The sequence below is a fragment of the Harpia harpyja genome, chromosome 8, assembly GCF_026419915.1.
Source record: "Harpia harpyja isolate bHarHar1 chromosome 8, bHarHar1 primary haplotype, whole genome shotgun sequence".
NCBI lineage: Eukaryota > Metazoa > Chordata > Aves > Accipitriformes > Accipitridae > Harpia > Harpia harpyja.
The window spans coordinates 13,398,410-13,425,179 of record NC_068947.1 but is presented as its reverse complement, the minus strand read 5'-3'; the positions used below and the strand labels follow the sequence as shown (position 1 = coordinate 13,425,179).

The window sequence follows — 26,770 nt, the reverse complement described above, 5'->3', positions numbered from 1 at the left end:
AGTGCTGCTGCTTTGGCTGTGTCGCTTTTCTCTTCCACTGGCTTCCCCTTTCTCAATCATATCAAACAGAAGTTCCTTGTCATTCCCATCAAGGCACTTTATTTCCCATCCACATGTTCCCCATCACTTCTCACTGCACCTTGGAAGGGTGATTTTGGTATCCACTTGCCCTGCGGTGCCAACTCCCTGCACCTCTTGCAAACTCACACCTGGGAGGATTTCTTCAGCCATCTCCAGACACCAGCCTCCTTTAGCCTTCCTCCTAAGACTCCCTTCTGCTCTGATGCCCTTCGAAACTCAGCAGGAGTTAGCTTCTGCTTCAAGCTATACCTACCATGTTGACCAGTACCATCTTGCTGAGTCTTTCTTCCTCCCATTTGTCTGCAACTATCTGCTCTGCCTTGTCTGATGTGGCCATTGTGCTGCTCTGTGTTTGTACAGAGCCTCAGAGAAACAAGGATTTTAAGGAGAGGTAATATCTTTTATTAGATCAACTGAAACAAATGGAAGAAACAGGCAAGCTTTTGAGTACTTCTTCAGGTCTACCAATTTTTTTATTTGGTCTAAAGAAACCCTCCACTTTCTCTCTTTACAATTACTGCCTCCCTTATACCCTTGAAGACAGACAGATTAAACACTACCACTCTAACAGTATAGAGGTATACAGCAAGTGAATATTCCCTTCGGTTGCAGATCCCACACAGCCAACAAAAGGTAAGTGTTCATATCTGGAAAAAAAATAGTGAAGTTTGCCTCTGAGGAAAAAGTAGGGGTCGGGGTAGGTGGTAATTACTGGCTATTTTTTACATTCTTATTTAGACAAACACCTATTATGTGTGGTCACCTGCTAGCTTCAGTTTCTGAATAGAGTTAATATTATTAGAGAGGATGAACTTGGACCCTGCAATAGGATGCAACAGTAACAGCCACGAAGGGAGGTCAGGATAGTTTCAGCAGTTCTGGTATTCTCACGCCTTAGGCTCCATGTTGCTGCTGATCCCACTGAAGATTTGAGCATGGGACAGGACTAATGACTGCAGGGGAATTCCCTTCAAAGTTATGGAGTTGCCAGCAAAGTATTTTTACAGACAGGAATCAATTTACTGTGACAAACAAAATGTACTATCTTAGAAGATGCATGATTATCGAAGCGTTGACAAATAAAGGGGCTGAACAGCTTAGATGACATTAGTAGCACTGAAATTAATATTGTAGCGATGGCTCACTACTTGCTCTTTGGTACTGGAAGTCAGTTAGAATATGCAATTGCTGAACAATTACTATACAAAATGAAAAATACCTTTAATATTTTATTTTTCTCACAACACCAATCATTTCTCAGTATCCTACTAGAGTCTATGCCAATCTTGCTTACTTACTACCTACAAGATATGTTGCTTGAAAGTTACATAAATTAACATTTTAATTATTACTTTAATTGTCTTATTGTAATCTTTCCATCAGAAAAAAACCATGCTACTTAACTATATCCACAGATGGTGTGCAAGATGAGAGATAAACCCAAAGAAACTCTTCCTGCATAAGGGGAAATAAGATCTACAGATTTTCAACTCTGATGCTCAGCTACCATTCTAGCCAATGGATGTAACAATTTCACTGCATCCCTTGTGTTCAGAAAGTAAACTGAGTGAAGAGTTTGTACTGAGATGTCTCCTGGAAGGGACATTTCTGAAAGAATTAAGCCAAATGGCAATGCAAACCCCAAAAGGAAAAAGCTTACTGAATTCCAGAATATGTTCTCCATGTTTATATTCAGCTCAATGCACCAGCACATTTTTTTCCATTCCTTAGACTTTCACCAAGACAATTCATAATTGTTAACATAACTGCCTAAAGCCTTTTAGGTGTAAATCAGTAAGCAATGAAGTGAGGTGGAAAAGTAGCTTCCCTGTGACAGATGTGTGCTTGAAAATGAGGTGATAATAGGTAAAATGGTATTAAGAAGACTAATGACATACAATAACAAGCCTGTCTAATTGTGAAGATTTAATTAAAGCAGAGCTGCTGTGATGCTGATGCAATTATTAAGAGAATATCTGGCTTTCTGTCTCAGATCAAGATGCTATTTCAAAGTAACAAAATGTAGAGCCTTAAAAAGGTCTAGATTATATTATTATATATAGATTACATTTTTATATCTATTATATTAACCTCTAGACCTCTAAAAAGGTCTAGATCCTAGCATGTCATATAAATATTTTAATCTACTTAAGTACCTTGTGTTGAGGGTATATCAATGGAGTTGAGAAAAAAATGGTATTTCTGAGATGCTTCAGAAGCACATTATATGTTAAGTCCTTGCCATTCTGCAACATACTTGGTGCCTGTAATTTTTATAAACAAGACTGCATGAATGATAAAAAAGCTGGATGAATGACAAACTGCAAAGCACACAACATTTTATTATAAGGTTAGGTGGCTTGTGACAACTCTAAAGGTGCTCTCAGCTCTTTCCCACTGAATTATATTTGCAACTGCAACTAGCACCATATGCTATTTGACATTAGGCAATATGTGTTAGACACTAGAATCCAACTTCCAGGAGACAAATGTAGGAAGCACATTTCTCCTTAGGCTCCTCGCACCATCAGTGAAAAGCTACACACTCCTTTCAATTAATAATTTAGAGCAGGAGCCCATCTTATCTTAAAAACCCTGACCTAGAAACTTAGGTAGATGGTAAGAATTCCTCATTGTTCCTCCATTCAGTCTAGTACCAATGTCCAATCTTCCCTGGGGGGGATCAAATATAAGGCATGGGTTTGGAAGGATACATACATGGCTGGCCTCAATCCCCAGAAATTTTTGCTTGAAAACTGCTAGCCAATTCAAATGAAGCATTTTTCTTGTATCAGCTGTCACCGCGATACATGCTGTCCTGTATGCCTATTTCAGCACCTGTGCTTTCTCCTTTTCATTCCCTTTTCAATATCCATTTAGTGCCTTAGTTTCCACTTCATGGTGACCTTAATAACTGCAATGCTCAAGGAACTCGGTCATCATCTCTCTTTGGAAAGTGTTAAAAAGTGCAAGATCTACTTGCTGTAACATGACTCAGAAGTTCTAACATGACCCTTTCCTTTCCCTCCACTGATTTCCTTATTCATAAGGAGTAAATTTTTGCACCCTGTCTAACCTCATCAATACCTTTATGCCATGGGGGATTTTGACTGTCAATTAAATAAAGGGTTAAGATTGTTCTGAAAAAAGGACTCACCTGTTGTGCAGGAATGACACAGACAGACAGTTCTGCATGGCTCTGCAATAGGAGAGCCCAAGTGTACTTGGTATCTTGCTGTAGGTCCAAAATCTCACGTCAACTGGACAGATCAGTGGTGGAAAAGCAAACACTACAGTACAGCCCACCACATAATTTTCTCTGTTGTATAGGGTTTGCGTGGCAAGGTTTTGGTAATGGGGGAGCTACAGGGGTGGCTTCTGTGAGAAGCTGCCAGAAGCTTCCCCTATGTCCGACAGAGCCAATGCCAGCTGGCTCCAAGACAGACCCGCTGCTGGCCAAGGCTGAGCCCATCAGCAACGGTAGTAGCACCTCTGAGAGAACAGATTTAAGAAGGGGGGAAAAAACTGCACAACAAACTGCAGCCAAAGAGAGGAGGGAGAACATGTGAGAGAAACAACCCTGCAGACCCCCAGGTCATTGAAGAAGGAGGGGGAGGAGATGCTCCAGGCAGCGGAGCAGAGATTCCCCTGCAGCCCGTGGGGAAGACCACGGTGAGGCAGGCTGTACCCCTGCAGGCCAGGCAGGTCCACGGTGGAGCAGATATCCACCTGCAGCCTGGGGAGGACCCCACGCCGGAGCAGGTGGATGCCTGAAGGAGGCTGTGACCCCGTGGGAAGCCTGCGCTGGAGCAGGCTCCTGGCGGGACCTGCGGATCTGTGGAGAGAGGAGCCCACGGTGGAGCAGGTTTTCTGGCAGGACTTGTGACCCCATGGGGGACCTACGCTGGAGCAGTCTGTGCCTGAAGGACTGCAGCCTGTGGAAAGGACCCACGCTGGAGCAGTTCATGAAGAACTGCAGCCTGTGGGAAGGACTCATAGGAGAAGTTTGTGAAGGGCTGTGTCCCATGGGAGGGACCCCATGCTGGAGCAGGGGAAAAGTGTGAGCATTCCTGCCCCTGAGGAGGAAGGAACGGCAGAGACAGCGTGTGATGAACTGACTGTAACCCCCATTCCCCGCCCCCCTGCACTGCTGGAGGGGAGGAGTTAGAGAATTCGGGAGTAAAGTTAAGCCCAGGAAGAAGGGAGGGGTGGGGGAAGGTGTTTTTAAGATTTGGGTTTTTTTCTCATTATCCTACTCTGATTTGACTGATAATAAATTAAATTAATTTTTTTCCCCAAGTCGAGCCTGGTTTGCCCATGACGGTAACTGCTGACTGATCTCCCTGTCCTTATCTCAACCCACGAGCCTTTCTTTATATTTTCCCTCACCTGTCCAGCTTAGGAGGGGGAGTGATAGAGTGGCTTTGGTGGGCAGCTGCTATCCAGCCAGGGTCAACCCACCACATCTGTTTCATACTCCTAAAAATTGGATACTCACCTTGAGATTGCCCTACAGATGGACTAGCAGCCAACAATATGGAGGGAAAGCAGAATCACAGAATCATCATGGGGAACAACATGTCTGTGCCCACAGTCAAGCCTGCTACTGACCTTGTAAAGCAGGGATACCTTCTTTGTCTTGCTTTGCAGTATTGCCAGTGAGTGGCCCAAAGGCTTTAAGGACAAAATAGGGCTTTATAAAAGCATCTCAGATAGACTGATTTAAAATATCCCAAATGTAACTACTTAAGAGATAATATAAATTCTATCATTGTCTAATTCAAATCAAACAAAATTCACCAGTGGAGGGAAAACTTCTTCTCCCTTGTCCCTGTACAAAACAATAACAAAAATTAACAGCAGATGCTATATGAACTATTAGTCACTTGGATAGTCATTCAAAATCTATTTTAATCCTTTCACCTGTGATTTTCATTCTTTTTCCTTCCAATCACAGTTATATCTTTCCTAGTTATTATAGCATTTCCCATTCCAGCTAATAACCAAAAATGAACATATAGCTGTGGTCCTGAATTTTACAGAAGGTTTGGTTGAGATTTGATGTTATGAATACCATGATATTTATGGCCAAGGAGGGAAAGGGACAAAACCAACATTTTACATAGGCCAGAGAAATAATTTAGAAGTGTTTTTTTATCCTTGGAGTTATAGGCTTGAGATGGTAGCCTACAGGCAATGGGATTCATACCTCCTAACCACTAGATTACCCAGTGATTCCACCCCAACAAACTGCTTTGAGAGTTTCTGTTTACTCTGGATTTTGGATTAAATGATCCAACACATTAGAAAGAACATCCCTCTAAGGTTTTGTCCATTTTCAGCTTGTCAAACATTGTTCTGCCTTCACGTACTGACTTTCAGAAATTCTCTCCTCACCCTTTCAGTACTTTACGCAGGACCTGTACATCCCAATTTATTCTAGCACATTGTTACGTTAAGACACCTTGTTTTCAGCATCAGCATCAGTAATGATAATTCCAAGGAAAGCATGATTTAAAGGCTGCTCTTGAGCATAAAACATTGCACAAAATAAGCTTCATGAGTCTCAGAAAAACAGTAGAGAGTCCTCTTTATTATTTAGAGAATTAGTTTTCAACAGTTGAATGAAATAGAAATCACAAAAGAGGAGTCTAATTGCTCATGTTTTACAAAAATCTTACTTTTGCACTGCTTAGCATCTTTTAAACTTGTATACTCTAAAGTTGAATGAAATCTCAATCTATTCTGCCCCAAACTATCTTTCTCCACCTTGCTTTCCGTCTTTCTTGCTCACTTGTTCTTGCTTCTGAAAACAGATCTGAGAGTCTTTGCTCTCAGTACATTCATTTTTTAAAAAACTCATTCCAGTTCTTTCTAGCTTGTTAAAGTCATGAAAAAATCTATTTGTGGTGGCCTTTGAGCAATAGTTATGGCCATATTTGTTCCATTCATACTGTGCCACGTTAAATGCCACCACAATTGATAGTGCACACTTGCTTGTGGAATGAGAAAAAGATTAGGGACTGACATTGACAAAGAAATTGGCTTGATATATCCTAGTTCAGGAGGGTCTGAAAATTGTTGAGTAAAGATCAGCTAGAATTATGATGTTTTGAAACTTTTGAAAGGCTGACAACATGGGCTGAGGGCAGTTGCTGTTTCCTGGTTGTTCTGCCAATGGCATGAGATAGGGATACCAAAGACTTGCTCTAACACCACCCTAGGATACTTGACACAGGTGGAATATCAGGGTGGGGGAGAAGAAGTAGCTGTTTGCTTTCCTGGGGTACATAGGTGAGCTGATGAAGAAATAGACTTTGTAGTTTAAACTAAATACTGATTTCTTCTCCTCTAAGTAATTCTCTGCTGATCAAAGCCAGAATCCATATTCTTTCCAGATCAAAAATGTGGTTAAAAATATTGGAAGTTATCAGAATTCCAGAATATGCCACTGGTAAACTGTGAAGCCACAAGGGGTTTGTGGATTCACAAAGACTTTACAACTCATTTGATGTCAGAGGACATCACAAATTCCAGGACATCTGTAATGGGAGGCAATTTTTTTTTTCTCCCTTAAGAGTTGAGGAGGAGAGTCGGTCGTGACTTGCTTAAGCAAAAGCAAAAGGGGGAAAACTTAGAAAACTTCTGGGTTTACTTCTCTTGTATTTGCAAAAGGAAGATGTCTTAAATTATTTCTTCTTTTAGGTAAAATCACAATAGAATTTAAAATTTCAGAAAGAAATCAAAATGAAAAAATACCTTTCTGCTTCAGAAAACTGAAAAAAAAAAAATCTTGTCACTTTACTTCCCTCTTCCAAATGTAACTAGTTGTGTTCAAGGAAAGGAAGGAATCAGTTCTGCACACTCTGCAAGTGCCCTCAACCCAGAAGCTTTTAAAGAAAGAAGAATAGCTATATAAGATAGACGCATGATGAAACAACTCTCAGGATCAGTTGCAATTTAAATAGTTTCTCTGTAAATCTAGGCATCCTGTCTATCTCAGGCAACACTTTCACACAGAAAATGGAAAGAAAGAATTAGGGAGATGGAAATAAATCTGGACAGGAAAAAGAAAATGAGAGATGCAAAATAAGCTAATGAAGAAATTGCAGTTGTATCTTTTTTTGTTATGTGAGGCAAACTGCTTGGTTTTACCAGAGCATAACTTGCCCAAACACAACTTTTATGTTATGTGTGATACCAAATTTGTTCCCCTGCATTATTCATCTGTAAAACAAGTGACATAAACAGGATGTGCTTGTACTGGCAATGACTTCTATTTGCAAGGTAAAAATACAGCCCCATTGAAATAAATGACAAAACTCCCAATAAATTTAAAAGGACAAGCAGCCAAAGTCTTACTGTTTCTCCATATTCAGCTGTAGTTAAGCTAATGGCTTGATCCTGCAAATTTTTATGTGGATGAGTGACTATACTCGCTGCAAGATCTTTCACAGCTAAGTAACAGTCCCATTTGTACTGTTAGGAAACAAGTAGGCAAATGGCAGCTTGGGGCAACACTACTATGGTAGCAGACCATCCTACTCCTTTGTTTTACTTCTGAGCTCTGCAATCTTAGCGCACTGACTGACATTTGACCTGGAAGAATACTCTGATCCAAAGGGCAACCGCAGAGGGATCTTGTGTAAAAAAAATTTTACTGTGTTCACAAAACGCAATGGAGGAGAGAAATCTTTGCATACACTCACAACTTTCGGTTATGTCTCCAGGAGTAAGAGTCAACTGGGATCTTTGCCAAGTGGTCAACCAGAGGCAAAATTCAAATTTAGATTCCTGTGAAACTTACAGATGGCCCACACCCTGGTGAATGCTGGGTACTGTTTAATTGGGCCACGTTAGACATAGCTCATTAAATTATTGCTGTCTGCAGTGCACCAGCCTTTTACCTCTATGCAACACAAATACTTTGGGTTTGTTTTCCTTTTTCCAGCCCTATGGTGAATCATCTTTTTTATTCACAAGACATGATTAAGGTCAAATTTATGGCTCTCATAGTTTATCAATAAATTAAACTTTAGACCAGTCTTGATTCCAGGGATCTATTATTCATTTCTGCACATTTTTAAAGGACTAGAGTCAGAACAGAGACTCCAAATGTAAAAAATCGTACTTAGATAATCAGATTTGTTTGAACTTCAGGATTCTGCTTCATAGTACTAATCTTTCAGTCTAAATTACTTTGGACCTCTAGTAGGACTATTCTGTTGTGGTTTTGGGACAGCTAACATGAAACCATGAAAAACTGCAGTAATTTCCACATCTGGAAGAATAACTAAGCAGCATAGTCATTTGATAGTCATTGCTGTATACAACACAGTTGTATTGCACTTCCTTATTATTAACTTTCTTTTTTTACTCTAATGCCCAACCTGAATTTCCCAAGGTGCAACTTGTGGCCCTTGTCCCTTGCTGTGGGGAGTTTTTCTCTGTCATCTTTGTAACTACCCATCAAGCTGAAGGTTGTTATTAGATCATCCCTTAACTTCAGAAAGTTATCCAGATGAGGCCTAACAAGCGCTCAGCAGAGGGGAATAGTCACTTCCCTCGATCTGCTGGCTGCTCCTGTTCATACAATCAGGATGCAGCTGGCCCTCTTTGCTGCCAGAGCATGCTGTGGCTTCATATCCAGCTTGCTGCTCATTCCATCTCCAGGGACTTTCCTGCAGAGCTGCTCCCCAGCCAAGAGGTCCCCAGCCTGTGCCCTGCCAGGAGGTTGGTCCATTGAAGGGGCAGGACTTTGCATTTGTCCTTGTTGAATTTCCTAAGGTTCCTGCTGGCCCATCCCTGTAGCCTGCCTGTGTGCCCTTGTATGGCAGCCCTGCCTTTGGGTATATTGATCCCAGTTTGATGTCAGCTGTAGACAGGAGGAGAGTGCACTCCATTGCCTCTTCCAGGTCACTGATAAAAATTTTAAACTGGGCAGGTCCCAGCACAGACTCCTGTGGCACTCCATTTTTTACTAGCCTTCAATTAGAGTACAAACCATTAATTAACTATGAGCGCCTGAGCCCAGCCATCCAAGCTGTTGCAATCCATGCAGTTGCACATGCATCCAGACCACAATGTCCTGACTTGGATGAAAGAACATTTTCTCAAACATTGCTGAAAACCTTGATAAAGTTGAAGGTAAATGGTGTTTGACACTCTCTCCTCACCCACAATCTAGCCATTTTATCATGAAAGGCAATCTCTTTGGCCACAAAAGATTGGAATAACCAGGTGTCAATCCATGCTGGCCATTCTCAATCAGCTCCTTCTCACTTCCTGTGCCCAGATATGTGTTCTAAGAGGATTCACTAATTTCCTGTAATTTAATGGACTTAGACCCTATAATATTAGCTCTTTCCTTTTAGACAGAAAGTTTATTGGTCATTTGTACCACTAGGAGTCCATTGACTTCGATAAAGTTACTCCTTACTTATGAAAAAAAATTAATAACATGGTAGTGCAGCACTGGACAAGGTTGCCCAAGAAGGTTGTGCAATCCCAACATTCAATTATCAGCCATTTACAGATTTATTCTGTGCAAAATTGTCCTTAGGGTTCTTTGTGGTAAGCACAATAAAAATAATTTCAGTTTTCTTATAAGTCTCTAAAATTCCCTTTTATGGCATAGAAAATCTCAATGTTCAAGAATCATTTTCTAGAAAAGTAATTTGCCATTATAATTTATCCCCATATTGCCATGCAAGATTGCACTTAGGAAGACAAATAGAATAGAATGAACTATAAATTTCCCTCCTCATTATGAATGATCAGGATCCTGCAAAGGCATTATGCCTGATATAAATATGTGAAATATGTTCTTTCACTAGTGAGTTTAAGTAAGTTTGGTTTAATAAAAAGCGAGATGAAAAACTCTTTGCAATCATGGAACATCTGAAGTCTTGATGTGAGAGAGAAAATGACCAAGATGGGAAAAAAAAGTGAGTAACAGCACTTCTTGGGAGGAATTGCTGACCACCTTGAGTCTTGAATGGATAAGAAGCAAAGCAAGCCATACAAAGACAAACATATTTCACACTTGTTTATATTTCTGCCTTTCTTTTCCTTTTTACTTCCCCAAATGAAGGGAAGTAAAACATGCTACAAGAGCATTTACATTAACAAAAATAATTATAGACTCTAAAACATTTTTAAATTGAGGTGATTTCTTTGTATGACCTGCTGCTAACTGTGATTCTGCTTGTTTTGCTTATTTTTTTGCTCAAAATGTTTTGTTAGTCCATTATGGGGGGTTTTTTTGGTTCAACAAACACGTCAAAAAATTTGAAGCAGTGTTATTTTACAAATATTGCAGCCTGCAGCCTGATAAAATTAATGTAACATTTGGTACTGCTGAATTTTAAATTTCTTCTGTACTGTATTATTTCCTATTATTAGTGTTCCATCCCTGGCTTCATCATACCATTTTGAAAGCTCTGTTCACCTAAAAAGGAAATAAAAGTTCTCCTTTTCTGTAATTTAATGGACTTAGATGCTGTACTGTCAGCTTTAACATAAATTTTTGCTTTTAGGTAATGGAGCCAACATTTGCAGTGCCAGTTCTCTAGTCGTTTGTACTGCTACAACTCCATTGACTGCAGGGAAGTCATTCCTGATTTACAGAAGTGTAAATAAGAGAATCACGTTACGCACCACAGTGTTACTCTATTGACTGAAGCACTAAGCTTTCCTGTGCAATGGGACAACCCAGAGTACAACACTGCAGAACTCAGGAGAAATGTTATATGAATGTAATGCGTACTCTGTGTTTTGAAGTTTAAGGCTTTACTTCTCGAGGTGAGACTTTTCTATGGCTGCTTTGCCAATCAATCACTGGACTGAATGTTATCATAATTAACACAAATACACATCATATTACTAAGACTGTGAAATGGAACTAGACCACCTGTAAACCACTTTTTTTAGTGTTATAAAGTTAATGATTAATACAGCAGCTTATCTCACCATTGTTACTGAAGTAAGAATAGTGAAATGTTGTTTTAGCCCATTTTTATGTGAAAATTGAAGTTGAGCGGTTCCCATCCCCTTCCTTTGCAAAAGGGTATTCTGGCAATATTCCTTTCAAGCAGGACTCTCTGAGGTTCATGTATGCCAATTTAACAACAACCTCCCTTTGGACAAACATTCTACAAATGTTTTTGAAAACAGACTTCAAAAACATAACCTTGTCTTTATAAGTGTTTTAAAAATATGTTAGAGTGAGATATCCACATATTCTAGCTAAAACAACTGGGATATTTTTTTTTCTAGTTGTAAGAGAAAGAGGAATAATCCCTTCTATATGTACACGGCACAGTTTTGTCACTGACAAACCCATTTGACTTTCCTATCCCTTCCAAATACCCCATATGAAGACTGAGCTGTTGTACAATACCAGTTTGACTGAAACTTAAGCAAGGGAGGTTTGCTACTTATACCACGGGAGCCAGGATTTAGACAATTAGACAATAAGAATTTAGACAATTAGACAATAAGAATAAATTATGAAATGAAGAAGAATTAAAAGAATACAAAAGGCTGCAGAACCTTATGCTACACAGGGTGCTAGGAGGCATTATGCCCTCCAGGCTTTCACATACCTGCAGATGCATCAAGTGGTGCAAGAGAGCATGCCATAACCTTTAAGTTTGCCACATGCCATTTTTTCTCTTCCCCTGCCTTAGATATCATTAACCTTGGGCCTCAAGAAAACTATTTATTTTCACCTCATTTTTTACTATGTCCAGTACAATTGCACTGTAGCAGTTTTTTGGGAAAAAAATAAATAATTTGTAAATGCTAAAAACATAAGAAAACAGAAGATTAGTATTTATAAAAGGGTAGTTCCTAGGCATTGCAGTAGCTAAGCAGGACACCATTATCATCCACGTTGTATAAATATATACACAGTCTGTCACAGTATCTTCTTCAGAGAGTTTAAATGCACAATTTAAATAGACAAGACAGAGAGGGAAATAGAGAGAAAACTGAATTACACAGAAGACAACTTGTCCAATGTCACACCACAGCTGTCTAAAGTCACTGTGTTGACACAATGGAGTCACTACTGGCAGTGTTGCTAGCAGTGCCCATATTTTTTAAGCTTTAGACTACAGCTCTATCCATGGGACCATGCTGCTAATCAGCTTCCAAATACATTGAAAGTACAACATAAGATTGGTTAGTCATTGGAAGAGAAGATAGGAGGTCTCCTGCAATTTAAGTGTTATTATTCCAGTCTGACAAGTTACCAAACAGGAGAAATGACAAGCAGCTAGATGTTAAAGTGTTAAAGAAGAGTATTAACCTTCTCAGTACTCAGATTTCCAAATGAATTTATTGCAAGCAGTAAGAAGAGTCTCCTGGAGTTTCTGCCAACATTAACAAAGTCTGATTAATGGCCGCCTTATTCCTTATTACACCTCCATTCACAACTGCTCTGAAGAAAGGTGCAAAAGAATGGAAAGGGTAAGAATAAAGGAAAAGTAATAGAAATATTTCTATCTATCTCCAATACCTAATGGTCAAAACAGTGAAACATGCAAAACATCTCAATATGCTGCAAGAAAGCTGATAGCAATTGCAACATGAAAGCAAACTGCAAGAATGTGTAAAATTGTTTATTGTTCTATTATTATAATCATCAAAGGAGAGATTCAGAGCCCTGAACAAACCAGTTTTAGATGGTATATAATTTCTAGCAAAATACTGTTACAAAACCACATTGAAATAACCATGATAATATGATATCAAATTGAGGACAATTAAATAGAAGAGGAACTAGAAATTCTTCACTACAACAATAAAAAAAGTTACTTCAGAATATAATTGCTTGCAACATATTCCGCTATTTATCTAAAGAAGAAGATGGAAGTGTGGATTCTAAACCACAATTTGTTCCCTAAAGTCTACAAAAGTAAGAGGAAACAACATTGTTAGCTCTGTGATTTTAGATAACACCTTGCAATACACTCATGGGAAGCATTAATAGATTGAGAAAGGGAAAAGAATTTTATCTGCTGTCTAGAAAAATTACTGCAAACATAAAGATTCACATATATAACAGCAACAATAGCTTTAAGAATAGTTTTTTCTGTTACAGTTCAACAGAATGAGCTGGGAGGGAAAACCTTTCATTTCATGGTAGTAGATAAGGTTCATGTATGTGTGCTGGTTTAACATGAAGAATCCAAGCTCTTAATGAAAGGAGTGTCCTGCCTGACACAATTAATTTCTAATAAATGTTGCATATGCTTTGGAATACCCAAATCATAAATATTATCACTTCAGTTTCTGAAAAAGCTTCAACAACCCCATCTCTCTATCTGACTTCAAATCTACCATGTTCCTTTTCTGCATGCTACAATGTGAAATGCAACTTCGCATGAGAAGAGAAAGTAATATATTAGAGAGAGAATTTATGTTCATAATTATTGGCATTTCTCTAGGCTACAGGAACTGCAGTTTAAGCCAACTGCTGTATATGATTTTCAGAATGAATTAGAACTCAAAAATGTCCTTTCACATAAAAAGTTGTAATTGTAAATCATAGATAATCCAGAAGCTCCAGTCAACAGCAGTTGTATTCTAAAGAGACATCCTCTTTCCTTTGGAGAACAGCAGCCCTGAATGAAGAAATCCAAAGACCCTGAGAATGCAATGCAGGTGTAGAGGTAACCATTTCAACAACATTTTAGAGTAAGGTATTGGAAAATTGCTAGTGAGAAGGAGTTCATTTCAAACATATAAGGCAGAGGATATGGGAATAAAAATCAAGGCCAGCAATTAATAAGTCATGGCTGACCGTCTAATGTGCCTCCTGCAAAACATAATGTCTATTTTGATACCCTCTTCCACCATAACCCAGGAAATCAGGTGGTTTGAGGTTTAGGTAGTTATTTTCCCCTTTGGAACTGTGGACTAGTGCTAGGGTACTCAATTCATTGGCCTTTATACGGCTGGTCATTAGTTTCTTACCGATACCACTAGAATATGTTTGATGAGGGAGCCATACATCCCAAGGTTCCTATTGTGAAAGTCCGTTGAGTGCAACAACTGCAAGCCTTTGTTCCCTTTCCTTCATTTTCCCTTCTCCACTAAACTTCACCACCTTCCTCACTCTCAGGAGAAATGACTTTTCAGGTGGGTATGGATAGATCTAAGCCCATATGTCCATGTTTTCATCAGGTTGGAGCAGAATCAGGTACAGTTTCGGGGATGTCTACCCATGTTAAGTGGAGAATCATGTTAAAAACAATCTGCCTTCCCTTTCAATAGAGCTTATTCCCTAACTGTAAAGATAAACCATCATGGTTACACAACTTATGACTCGGGTCTGGCTTGCATGTAGCCTGTTCAGACCATGGACAGAAAAGCTCAGCTTTGCACACATCCCCATAGACCTGCCCTTAGGCTCAGCTATAGTCTGCGTCTCCTATCCCGATCTGTTAACATATTTCACATAACTGCAATGGCTTAGGACATGACACGTGTTGGAAAATAATGTAATTTAAAAGCATGCATGTAAATACTAGAAACAAGAGGTACTGGTTTCAAAACCTGACAGTGACTTTTGGTGCAGATCTCTTTAGCCTGTCATCCAGTCTCAGTACAAAAGGAAAGCAGACTTTAAAGATGAAGCTGTGTCAAAGGAGTGTTTTGAAAAAACATCTCTGAAGCTGGTAAAAGGCACAGTGCCCAAATGTAGGCTAATACAAAATACAGAGCTCCTTAACAGCTTGAGAATTTACAACAGCAGAGAATTTAGTCCATCTACTGGTACATAAATACCAGGAACTGTCAAACTGTTACTCTTAATCTGTATTTCTTTGAATGTGGAGAGGTTTGTTCACCTGTCAGTGTGAAAAACAAGGTACTTCCAACAACACCCATGATTCTGGATGTCTCAAAAGCTTTAATTAGAGCCACACAGAATAAATTTAACTACAGTAACTTTTGTGAATGGCATAATATCCTCTACTATTTTTGTTATTCTCTCCCATTAAATGGTTATTCCAAGACCATAATATTGTTCCTATCATCCATAGAGCAAAGCCACATAAAAAATACTAGATGGAGTCCAAAAATTTCTTATGCAGGTATATGTCATCTTCTCAGTAGTGAATACTTAGTGCAGTACATCTCAATAGAGATGAGAACTTAAGCATCACTTAAAAGGAAATATTGATTTTGCTTCTTAATCCTATGACCATATGTAAAAGCCAGATCTTCCAAACAGAAATTAGATCACCTGTTTTCTCTTTATCCTCTTTCTACAACAGCCTAATGACTTGTTTGCATTTTTTCCTACTGCTGTGCACTGTCTTGATTATTTCAATGACTTTTCCACAATAATCAACACTTCTTTCCTCATCAGTGTACTGGATGATTGGTTTCTTTTTCCCAGACTAATTATTTTACATATTTCTATACCACACTGTATTTACCATCTGTTGACCCAATTACCTAAACGATCCAAATCCTCTTCAGTCTGGTTGCAGTTTCTCATTATTTGCTCTAACTTCCATTTCAGTAACATCCATAAGCCATGAGGGCTTATTTTCCATTCTATATCCGTGTATCAGTAGATGTTAAGACTGCAATCTAGTGGGTCAAATCCCACTGAAGAATATTTTGAATCTGATGCACTGGACAATTATTTCTTCAAATGGTATAAAAGATGATACTAGCCAATGTATATACATGAAACTTCTGGCTTACTTTCAAGTTTAGGTCCAAATGTTCATTCATCTGCTCATCCTATTCCTCACTTTTAAAGATTTCAGAAATATTTTTGAAGTATGTAGCTATCACTGCAGACATAAATCATTTGCTTCTCAGCTTTGCCAGATTTGTTTAACACTAACTAACTAACTACTAACTAACAGAAAGAAGGCCAACACACAACTGGCTGCTTATGTCCTCAGGTGCTCCTGACAATGAGTTGCTTTACTGATAGACTGCAAGGATTAAACATTGCACTTGCTACAGATGAAAGTGGGTTTCTGAAGTGTGTCATACATTTCATATGAGAATGGCTATGATACCAACTCAAGATGCTACAGTAAACTTCAGTAAGCGTTAGTGGCTTTGAATTTTGCAAGAGAAGATACTAATACAGTTTCTTTCTGAGAAGGAGCAGGATGGAGGAGGGTTTCTAAGAGATGGTAAAAAGCCTTTTCTCACTGTGATTTTTAAATAAGTGGGAGAAATCAGAAGGGAATGGTATGTGCACAGAGAGAGTTAAAAGGCTGGAGGGTTTTTAGGGCAAGGGACTTGCAGTTTGCTCTAATTGCCTGCTTATTCCTTCATTATGGTTGAAAGGTTCTGGTAATTCACCATTATTAAATATTCAAGGACTGGTCCGGAGGAAGCATTCTTTGGGGATTGCTCTCATCACTCCAGTGCCAGTTGAAAATCCTGCTTTGTGCCTGTTCATGTGTGCAAATAAAGCTCTGCTTTTCCCTTTTTATTGACTTCCTTTACCAAAAAGGCTTCAAGTATTGTGGTAATGTGAGATTATTTAGGAAATTAACACTTGTGCATCTTTCATGGAACTTTCCTCATATTAGCAAGAACAGTGTGTTTACTTTTTGGAAGTGAAAATGTTCTTCCCCCTGACTACAGCCTTTATATGTCCGCCTTCCCTCCACTCCCATCATGCTAATACTCTCCCCTACCTGCATTTTCTTCACCTACAGACCTCATAACACGAAAAGTCTGTTCTCTTATCTCCCTGACAACGTGGACCAGTATAAAGGATACAATCATAAGTTATACAGTAGTTTCAAGTCACTTGAAGAACAAATTGTCAGTTATGCCAGGGAAATATTGCACTACTAGAAAGGCTCCATCACTACCAGGACCCTGTCATAACAGGGAGTATTTACACACACGGTAATCGAGCATACTTTCTCCAAGTCTTCAAAACAGAGAGGGACAAAATACCTTCTCCTACTGGGTAGAGACAAACGGCACCTACAAAAACCTGACAAAAGTGCTTGGCTATCGTGTAGCACACCAGCGTAGAAGTTAGTCTCATTTCTAGGTAAGTTTTTCACTGAGGTTTGAGTTCTGCAGTGGGAGTAACAGCAAAAGTCCTTCAAATGGTGCAGAGGGATCACAACTCTTACATTGTAAAAATCGGTTGTCACCAGCAAGCACCTTCTAAGAAGGCTTGAGAGCTACCCTTGGAATTACCACAACACAATGTTTGCACTTCAAAGTCCAGCTCTGTATATAAGCATTCACTTTAGTCTAGCAGTTTCTAGTGAGCATATAAAATAATTTCAAATTCAAATATTATGGGTTGCTACACAGAAAATTACAGAGAAATGGTATCTCCTTTCCCAGTAGATCGTTATGTATGATTCCATATCAAATTTAATTTGGCAGGGAATAACTCTGGATTGTGCTGGATTTTGTTCTGGCTAACCTTGGAAAGTCAAAGCAGCTATGGCCCATGTCCTGGATTATGTTGAGATTTGTTCATCAAAAATTATATATAATTTATCTTTCACCTGAAGCCAAATTCTGCTTTCATTTATATTTTGATAACCTAAGGCACAATATGAAGAAAATGAAGTTTCAAAACCTTGCATTGATCATACACAAACAAAAACCCCTTAACAACCCGATGACAAATTTCAAACCATGAAATCAGTATTACAAGTGGTAACGTATAATTCTGAGGATTACTCACTCCCCTTGTTTACATCTTTGAAAATTTTAGATGCTAGGGAAATTTTCTGTGTTGTTGTTACAACTCTACTGGAGTTTGACACAACTTTGTTTTGGAATTCCTGATAGAAATGGGGAAAACAGGTTTGCTTTCTAATCCTAATAAAATAAATAAGATTCTTTCTTCCTGGAACCGCTGAATAAGAAAATTCCAAATAGACCTAGGCAAGGATTTGCTGAAAATGGTATATGTACCAAAGAAAAAGCAATTTAGTCAGACTCAAGCTGGTTGCAAATTTGGCTGAAATTCACCAAAGATTTTGAACCAAATGAAAAAAGTGTTAAAGGCTGATTTTCACAAAATTATGGTTTAGTGGTTTGAGCACTTCAATACACAGATGACCAATTTCTTCTCTGACTGAAGAAGCTCAAAACATAAATCTTCCGCTCCTTGGAGGGTATCCTGACTAGCAGCCTGTAAGCATATTTGAATTTTTTTCTCTACTTTGCATCACTGATTAAATGAAGGTGATAATTCTTTCACATCTGCAATAAGCATCCTATCCATCGTTGTTGTTGGGTTCTGGTTTTTGGTTGGTTTTTTTTTTTTTTTTTTTAAGGTGGCTCTTTTTTCACACTAGTCTTGAAATATTAAAGTAGTAACTGAAGCAGAGGGGTAGAGGAAGGGGGTGATTCTCTGGTCTGGTAGTTTCAAAAATCATTTAGGAGGATTTAATGGTTCCAGATTTACACAACATGAAAGTGTCAACAGGAGAGACTGAGGATGCACTTTACCTTCCTCTGAACCTAAATAACCTATACCTGTGTGACTATGGTGTTCCTCCTGAATAGGTAGACAATATGGGTTTGATTACCTTCTGACAGGGAACGATCTTGGTCCATGTCTCCTATATGTTTTATACCTGATCTACTGCGTAAAGGGGCACCTTTTTTTCAGCAGTTAAAAAAAAAAATATTCATAATAAAAGCCAGACTTTTCATTTAAAAAATAAAGGCAGCCAACCTGGATCAGACCATCCATCCTCTGATAGCAAATGGTAGTGGATGGCCTAATAAAGACTGTAAGAACAGGGCAAGCATATACTACTATTTCAGCAGACTACTTTCCCATTTTCTAGTAGTCTGTAACTTAGGGACCTCCTGAGCTTCTGATGGCATCTTTGTATTTAATAGTCCCTGATGGGTTGTCTCCTGCCATGAATTTGTCCAACCACTTTTTAAATCCCTGTAAATTCATAGTGTCTGTGACATCCTGTGCAAGAAGTTTCTCAGCTTAATTACGCGAGGTGTGAGGACGCACATCCCCTTGTTCATTCAAATCTACCACCAGATAATGCAATCTGATAGCTTGTTCTTATCGTGGGAGAAGGAGGGAGGAGAGAGAAAGAGAATAATCATTCGCTACCACATCTTCCACGGCACCTGGGATTTTGTAGTCTTCTGTCATGTGCCCCCTCAGCTGTCTTATTCCCAGACTGAAGTCTCACACTATATAAAAATTCTGTATGCACAAGCAGATCCATACCAAGCAACTCTGTTACCTTTCTCTGAATGTGTCCTGAATCCACTGCCTCTTTCCTGAAGTGGAAGTGAACCAAATTGCACAGAGCATTCAGGTACAGCATGGATTGATATACACATACACCGCGGACTTACGGAACAGCATAGGAACGGTTGCTTTGGAGCCCAGCCCTTTCTAAGCTCCTGAAATGTAGTTCATTTTTGACCTGAAAGAATGCTGAGCTGAGAGCTACCATAACCTCAGATCTGACAACTGAATGTTAACAGTTAGCTCATGGCCTGCTACACTGCGCGTACATACATTACTTTGTATTTATATTACTGAGTTTTGCCTGGTTTGTTGTCACACAGTTACTTAACTTCTCAGAGTCAGCCCTCATCCATGTTACTCAGAAAAACTGCATACTGTCAGCAGCCTCTGTCACCTCATTCTTCACACCCTTTCACACTCTTGCTGGTGACTTCCCAAAGAAGTCTCTTAAAACCATGACCTGCTTTTTAGACACGTTTTTATAGGGGTGAGGAACTATCTTCTTCCTCAACAGTTTTGGTTTTCCCTTGGTGCTTTTTTGGTACTTCTTATGTTATCTTAGGGTTTTTTGCTATCTGAGTGCTTGTCAGTGTCTGGTGCTAGCAATTTGCTAACGTTCATTTTGTCTATCTGTTCCATAGACCTCCTCTTTGGCAACTGATCCTTTATGGTTCTTTTGCTACAGTCTTATCATCTCTCAGCAGTCCTTTCACACATTCCCAATCTATTGGCCCTCTGAACACTCTGGCAGAATTTCTGTTTCTGTTGTGTGTGTAGGTAGATGTATTCTTTTCTCAATAACTTTTCAAGTTGCTGCTAAAAATCTTTGTAGCCTGACTTGTGTTTCTACACAATAAAAACTGTCAGAGGTTAAGTTATTTCCTATTTTCCTCTTTTGGATATAACATTAAATTTCTGAAGGATGCCTTCTTTCTTCTGTTATCCTCCCCTACCCCCTTGTTTGACCACAGCAGCTTTTGATAGTCTTTCCATAGCCTTTTTAACGGATGACATTGTCTCCAATATGTGGTCTTTCAGCAGTCGCCATGCCACCTGCAAAGATTTTGTGGTTTTGGCTACCCCTTTTAGTTTCCTTTTCTAAGGTGCTTCCTCATTTTTCTTGGAGCTCCCTCTTTGCCATCAAGCACATCCAAAGTGACCGCTGGCCTCTGTCTCTCCTGCAAGAACACATGGAAGGGGCACACGGTCACTGCAAGGGAGCACCTCCATGTCCACGGTGCTTCAGACAGTGCTTGTACACGCTTCAGGCCCAAGGCAAAGCTGACATTTCCTCTCCTGGGCTTCCCTCCATGAATTAGTTGTTTGTGGCAGCGCAGGCAGCAGGGAAGCCTTGCCATTCCCTCCAGGTCTGAGATTTCAATCTGCGTTTCCTGTTGTTTCACTTACTTTAGTGATGTGAATTAACACTAAGCTTTCTCTAACACTTATACCAACATGACCTATTTTGTAATATTATGCTTCAAAGGGCTCAGGAAAGTCAGTGTCTCACTTTACTCTGTCTGGTACTCCAGTATGTGCCCAACAGATCATTTTCTAAGCTTCATTGCAATAGGGGATTGTGGGAGATGGGGGGGGTGGGGGGGTGGGAAGTTAAATTACAGTTAAGCTTTTTTTCCTTCCATTTTCAAGTTTGCAGTCAAGCCAAGAGACAACTATTCCCCAGCCCTAATTTCATTTCAGCCATTTTCACAGAAGAAACACTAAAAATTTCCCTCGTTTCGGTGTTTTTCCAGTTGAACGTTATTTATCGCTGTAAGTTAGATTTCAGTATATTTGCATATCTGCATTTAACAGCTTAGAAAATGTAAATTAAAAGTTAATTACACTGAAGTATGAGGGGAAATATAATTATTATCTCAACATTAATAGTGTCAAGGAAACATATTTCAATACTTGTGTTAAACTGTTTAGTTATTGAGATCTGCATTAAATTATATGGCTTATGCTATCCATAAGGGCAAACTAGATTATCATTTATTCCTTCTGCCTTTACTATTTCTGAAAATATATAGTCCTCTGACATATCATAATATCTAATTGCTTTTTCCTCTTTTTTTTCCTTTCTCTGTCTTTTTTGGCCCTGAAGGCTTATGTCAGAACATCAGTAACTTAGTACAGCAAGTTATTTTGACTTGGTCTACCTCTGCTTTACTGCAGACACAGCAGCCTTGGCTGGGACTATAACTTTGACAGGCAAATTCCAGTTACTTTAGTCATCAACCATTCTGAATTACCAAAGGAAAACTATTAACAAATTTCTGACATGAAAATACTGCCTCTTATCACTGTCATGCAACAGCTAGAATAAGCAAGTAAGCAAGTGCTCATTTTCTCATTGAGCTGACATATGTCTTTAGTCTTACCCACCTGAGCTTTGATCCTTAGTGTGTCACATACCTACAAGAACTATGAAATTTAAATGGAAAACTTTTCCAAAGTAAGTTCCAATTCAGTTTAAAACCATCTGATGTTCTACACTTGCAGAAATGGCATTTGGAGGTTACAGGCACCTAATAGATGAAAGCTGTAGGACAAGGAACCTTTTTTGGTTGAACCTCCTTTCCTTTACTTACAGCTCTAAAGCCTGAAAAAAATCAAAGCTTGAGGTATTGCAAAGCTTGAGACATCACAATTCAAATAAAAACAGTCAGCAGAAGAGCTTCCCCAGTGACTTTTGCCCAGTTACAGTGAAGTACCTCTATATTTGCCTAAGTTTACATATCTAGATAGTGTCACGGATGTCTGCTTTAAAACAATGAACTCTTCAACCTAATTCAAGGACTTTGTCTTACTTTGGGTGATTACCTAAATTAGAGAAGAGAAAGGAAGGCAGATGCTTATTTTTAATAATATGGGGATAGTCTGCCTGTCTTTCACTGTCTTTTTCAAATCTCCTCATCCTTAATTTCCAAAAGGTGTCTTATTCATCCAGCTACAGACTAGAAGTATTTTGATATTACAGGAAAACTTTTCCTCTGTTGTGCCCATGATGAATGTGATAACAACAAGTTATATCTGTATGCACAGGGGTTCCCCACATATTGTTACTAGTGATAGAGCTTATATGGTGATAACCCTGGCTGTATATTTTTATATCATCTGTCAACTCTAGGAAGACATCTGGAAAGAGGCCACAGTTTTCCTGTTCTCATTATTTTGAAAATACGCTTTCAGAGTGATATTCATTGGTGATAAGTGCAGATTTGAGTATATAACACCAGTGACTGAATCATTCAGAATTCTTTCTGAAATGATTGTCTTTTCAAAAGAAGAAAAAACACATCATCTATGACCAAAAAATTACTGTTTCGCTGGCATTTTTTTTTTTCTTTAGAACTAGGTAGAGGGTTTTGGGTAGAATCAGCAAGCCAAATCCCTTAGAAACCTTTGAAAATGTTGAACTTCAATTAAAGTTCCCATGTTGCATTGTGGAGATTTCACCTCTTCCATCAGGCAATCTGGGAACTAAAGTTAGATTTTAAAAAGTTGCTTACTGTTACAATACTTTGCATAAACCCTTTGGGCTGAGAGAAGTGGTAGCTGTTTCTCAAATCTGTTAATTTCACACTAAATACTTTGTAATCTTTAGAAACAAGGGACTTAACCTAAATTGCTTTTCCATCATTTTGAAAATATGGCAGTCTTCCCGATGGTAACATCTACTTTTTTTAACCGGTGCTCTAATTCACAACCGTAAAATCTGACTATAATAGCATTGTCCTGCCTGAGTTTCCTTCATTTCATACCTCCTTATAGTAATCACAGTAGCCTATACTGATAAGCAACCAGGCTAATGCACAGATGGTGGTCAGAGAGTAACTTTCCGTTTCAAGTACTCCAATTAAACTATTCCCCTGGGACACTCGCAAAACAAGGTCACTTGGGGCCTGCCCAGTGACAGTGACAAACAGTGCTTCTAATTAAAGAAACCCAAAACACTGTTAGTGCTATTTGCAGTTTCTCAGGGATCAGTAAGAAAAATATTTTAGCCTCATACTTTGCTGATTATTAGGAAATGAACATATATTTGTAATTAATAAGGATAGGCAATAATAAACATTTGGCCTTGATTTCATTCACGTGCATGGTGACATAAGATCATATAAATTAGGAGTACCAGTGACAGTCTCTCACAGTGAATGGAAACAACCACACTCGGTGGAGTTGTGTTGCTACAAAGAGTCTTTACAGGCTGCTGGAGAAACATTCATTACAATGTACCACACTCATGTTTCATTAATACATAACTGATGTATAGAATTGCTCTGTTAATCTTAAAGATGAATAACTACTGTCAAGGCTTTGTTACAGACTTATCTCTACCACCACTTGTGCGCTGAGACAATAACAGCAACATTGCATTTGGTCTTGAGGAAGGGTAAAAAGAATGAATATACCAAGTAATTAAAGATACTCAATTTAGACAGTTGATCTTATTTTCCAGAAGCTGGTACTGTATGTTTCACTAATGAGTCGTTGCAAGTACCAAACACCAGTGCTAACCTATAAATTTTTAACCTGCAGGAAAAGCAATTAATGATACCATGTGATTGTGGGCTTTTAACCAGTTTCTTTAGCTCCTTCCTTTCAGCCAGAAACAAATCTACATAAACTTCAAGAGATATAAAGGTCAAAGGTCAAGAAAGATTCAGCTGTAATTAACTTTTGAATGCATTGCTCTGCAGAGAACTTGGCTTAATGGCCATGTTCATATGCTTGGACTTTTTTTTTCCAGTTCGATTCCTGGTCAGATCAGATTAATGTGCACCTAAAGTGATGGCTTTGCAAAATAGCAAAAAGGAAAAGGAAAGTCTTGCAGACTGCATTTGAATTCTTGTGATTGTCTTATCACATACTTGCACTTGTCTGTTTTAGTCTTCATGAGTGATGTGTCAAAGTTCAGGATGGGCTTGGGCAAACACCAGGATGGGCTACATTCAACTACACAGAAAACAAGTTTACTTAGATCCCCAAGCTCTCTGCTAACACGTTGGGACTGCAGGGATCTGACAGCTTCAGGGAACACGTTTCCCAGTCTACAAGTCCAGCCTTGCTTTGTAGTGAGCAAAAGTTATCAACCTTTCATAGATTGTTATCTAATAGCACAAATTTTAATGTGGGACGTGTGTCCACACCACATGAATGTGGTGACCATCTTGTTAAATAAGCACTTGGGAGATTTGTGGAATTGGGTCCAAGAAAGGCAGACTGCATTGTTTTAGTAAGTCACAAATTACCGAGATACATATTTTATAAAAGAAAGTGACCTTTTCAATTTTCCTGCGGTCAAAAAGAGCACAAAAAAATAGATTTCAAAGAAAAATGATTTCATTCTGTTATGAAAATGATGACTATATTGGAAAGTGTACTGAATAGAAACATAAAATTAAATCAGTAACAAAACCTGTTTTATTCCTATAAAGCCAATATATTACTGCGATTACTTTTTCAATACTTCCAGAAATGTCTGCTTTCTGTTAACACTGAATGCTCTAGTTCAATATGTTCTACTTCACCTTTGCTATGCCCACTCTTTCTGTGTTAAATTAAACTGTGCTCTTAATTGTTTTGGGGAATGTCTGTCATTATCATGATTTTGCTATGATTATTTTATTAGACCCCATGGCAGAAATATGGCGTATAAGTTTAGCAACAACTAAGCTATCTCTGGAAAAAATATTCAACTTCAGAAGAAATAAGAGTCAAAATTAAATGTTTTCTGAGGGGAAATGAGAGGGTTGGTGGAGAATAGACTATAGAACACCAAGTATTTGGGGATCCTAAGACCAATATACTTAAATTTGATATTAGGGTTTATTAAGGCAAACATTTTTAAATTTTCTGCTTGGGTTTATTTCTTAAGTTAATGGCACCTTTGCTTGGGCAGTTGTTCTTCATGGAACAAGCTTCTATTGCTACACCTGTCCATTCTATCTGTCTTGTGTCTAACTTCTCATTACCTGGCATAAAATTATACTTTCATTTATTGCTAAATGTACCTCATTACCCATCACTTAAGCCTCATTTCTAATCCATGAATTCCATTAAAACAATTTATATGTTTTAAAGTACATTGATTTGGGATATTTATTTTCTTGTCTGTATTTGGAGGAGACAGAACAGCAGAATGGCAGAGAAATGAGGAGAAAAAAATGGCTCTGAAAAGTTGTGAGTTAAAGATTAGAGAAATTCAGACAGACATTCTGCCTCAAAGAGGATGGGATCTGTAGCCTAGGGAGGGAGGATGAGGTTACAGCCTTTAAGCCATGCTATGCAGGAAGATCCACAAGAAAATCTAGGTCAGTCTCTCACTAAAGACTGCAAACTGCTCAGTAGTAGTGGTAATCTATATTTGGTATTGGAGAGAGAGGCAGGAGAAGATCCTCACTTGACCCCAAGCACAGTACCAGACAAGAGGTGGTGGTGGGAGAACAGGTGCGGGTGGTGTTGTAGGGGCTAAATCTCCATTAGGCACGCCACTTCCAAGTATTCCAGATGTGAACTCCTTCCTACTGGCTTTCCCCTCATTTATTTCATATTACTGGTAACTACAGAGAACTCTTTTCTTTGTATGCATTTTAATATCTGCAGATGACTACCACTTTGAATTGCTTAAACATTTATAAAGAAAATTAATCATTTCCAGCACAGTCCATGGCTCACTTCTACTTCTCAGAGCAGTGGAATGCTAAATACCAGAACTCAATACACAAAATACAGTGACATCCCTCAAATACTATTGGTAAATAGGATATAAAAATTCCTATGGAACACAGGAAAGAGACAGGTTGGAAATATACAAAGATTCTGGTTTTGCAGAAACCAGAAAGAAAGGCTGTAATCTTTCTGAGCACCCTGTAGAATTCAAGTTTCTTCTACTTAACGAGTGAGATACCAACACTTTACTTGACAAGGTTGGTTTTTTTCTCAAAATGACCAGAGATGCAGCACCTTGTCTTTCCTAATGAAAATGAGGTGAATGAATGGCCCTACTGTTTTCACTGTTATTCTTCTTTCTGCGTTTTAATGGTGCATTACCAAAACGTGAACTGCCTTCTCCGACTTTCTCCTGTATTTACAGATACCATTAAAAGCAGCCAGGTTGCACTGATGTGTGTTCTAATGGCCGATGGTAGCATCTAATGGTGTGAACAAGATGGGAAATACCTGATGTTCCTTTAAATGACAGAAGAGTGGTGCATTACAGGTCATGGAAGTAACACAGACTGCCATCAGTAAGGATCCCCTGGAAATGTTTATGCCTTCTTCGCATATTATTCTCACATGCCATGTTTGTGGATTTGATAAAAGCTAATCATCCTTGCCTAATGTGAAGAGTGTTCCAGGACTATCTGTGTGGATTGCCCACTAGGTGTCATACTAGAAGGCCTGTGTTTTATGAATGCTGGT

At 38.8% G+C, this 26,770-nt stretch overlaps 1 protein-coding gene and 1 long non-coding RNA gene across 2 annotated transcripts in view; one reads left to right on the top strand and one right to left on the bottom strand.

Moving 5' to 3' along the window:
* Positions 1–26,770, bottom strand: part of DSCAM (DS cell adhesion molecule) — a 474,394-nt gene that overhangs the window by 241,576 nt on the left and 206,048 nt on the right. The window lies entirely within an intron of this gene.
* Positions 1–26,770, top strand: part of LOC128144950 (uncharacterized) — a 123,787-nt gene that overhangs the window by 54,517 nt on the left and 42,500 nt on the right. Inside the window, exon 2 of the long non-coding RNA XR_008236274.1 lies at positions 26,442–26,768. This is a non-coding gene — a long non-coding RNA (uncharacterized LOC128144950). The remainder of the gene's footprint in view (positions 1–26,441; positions 26,769–26,770) is intronic.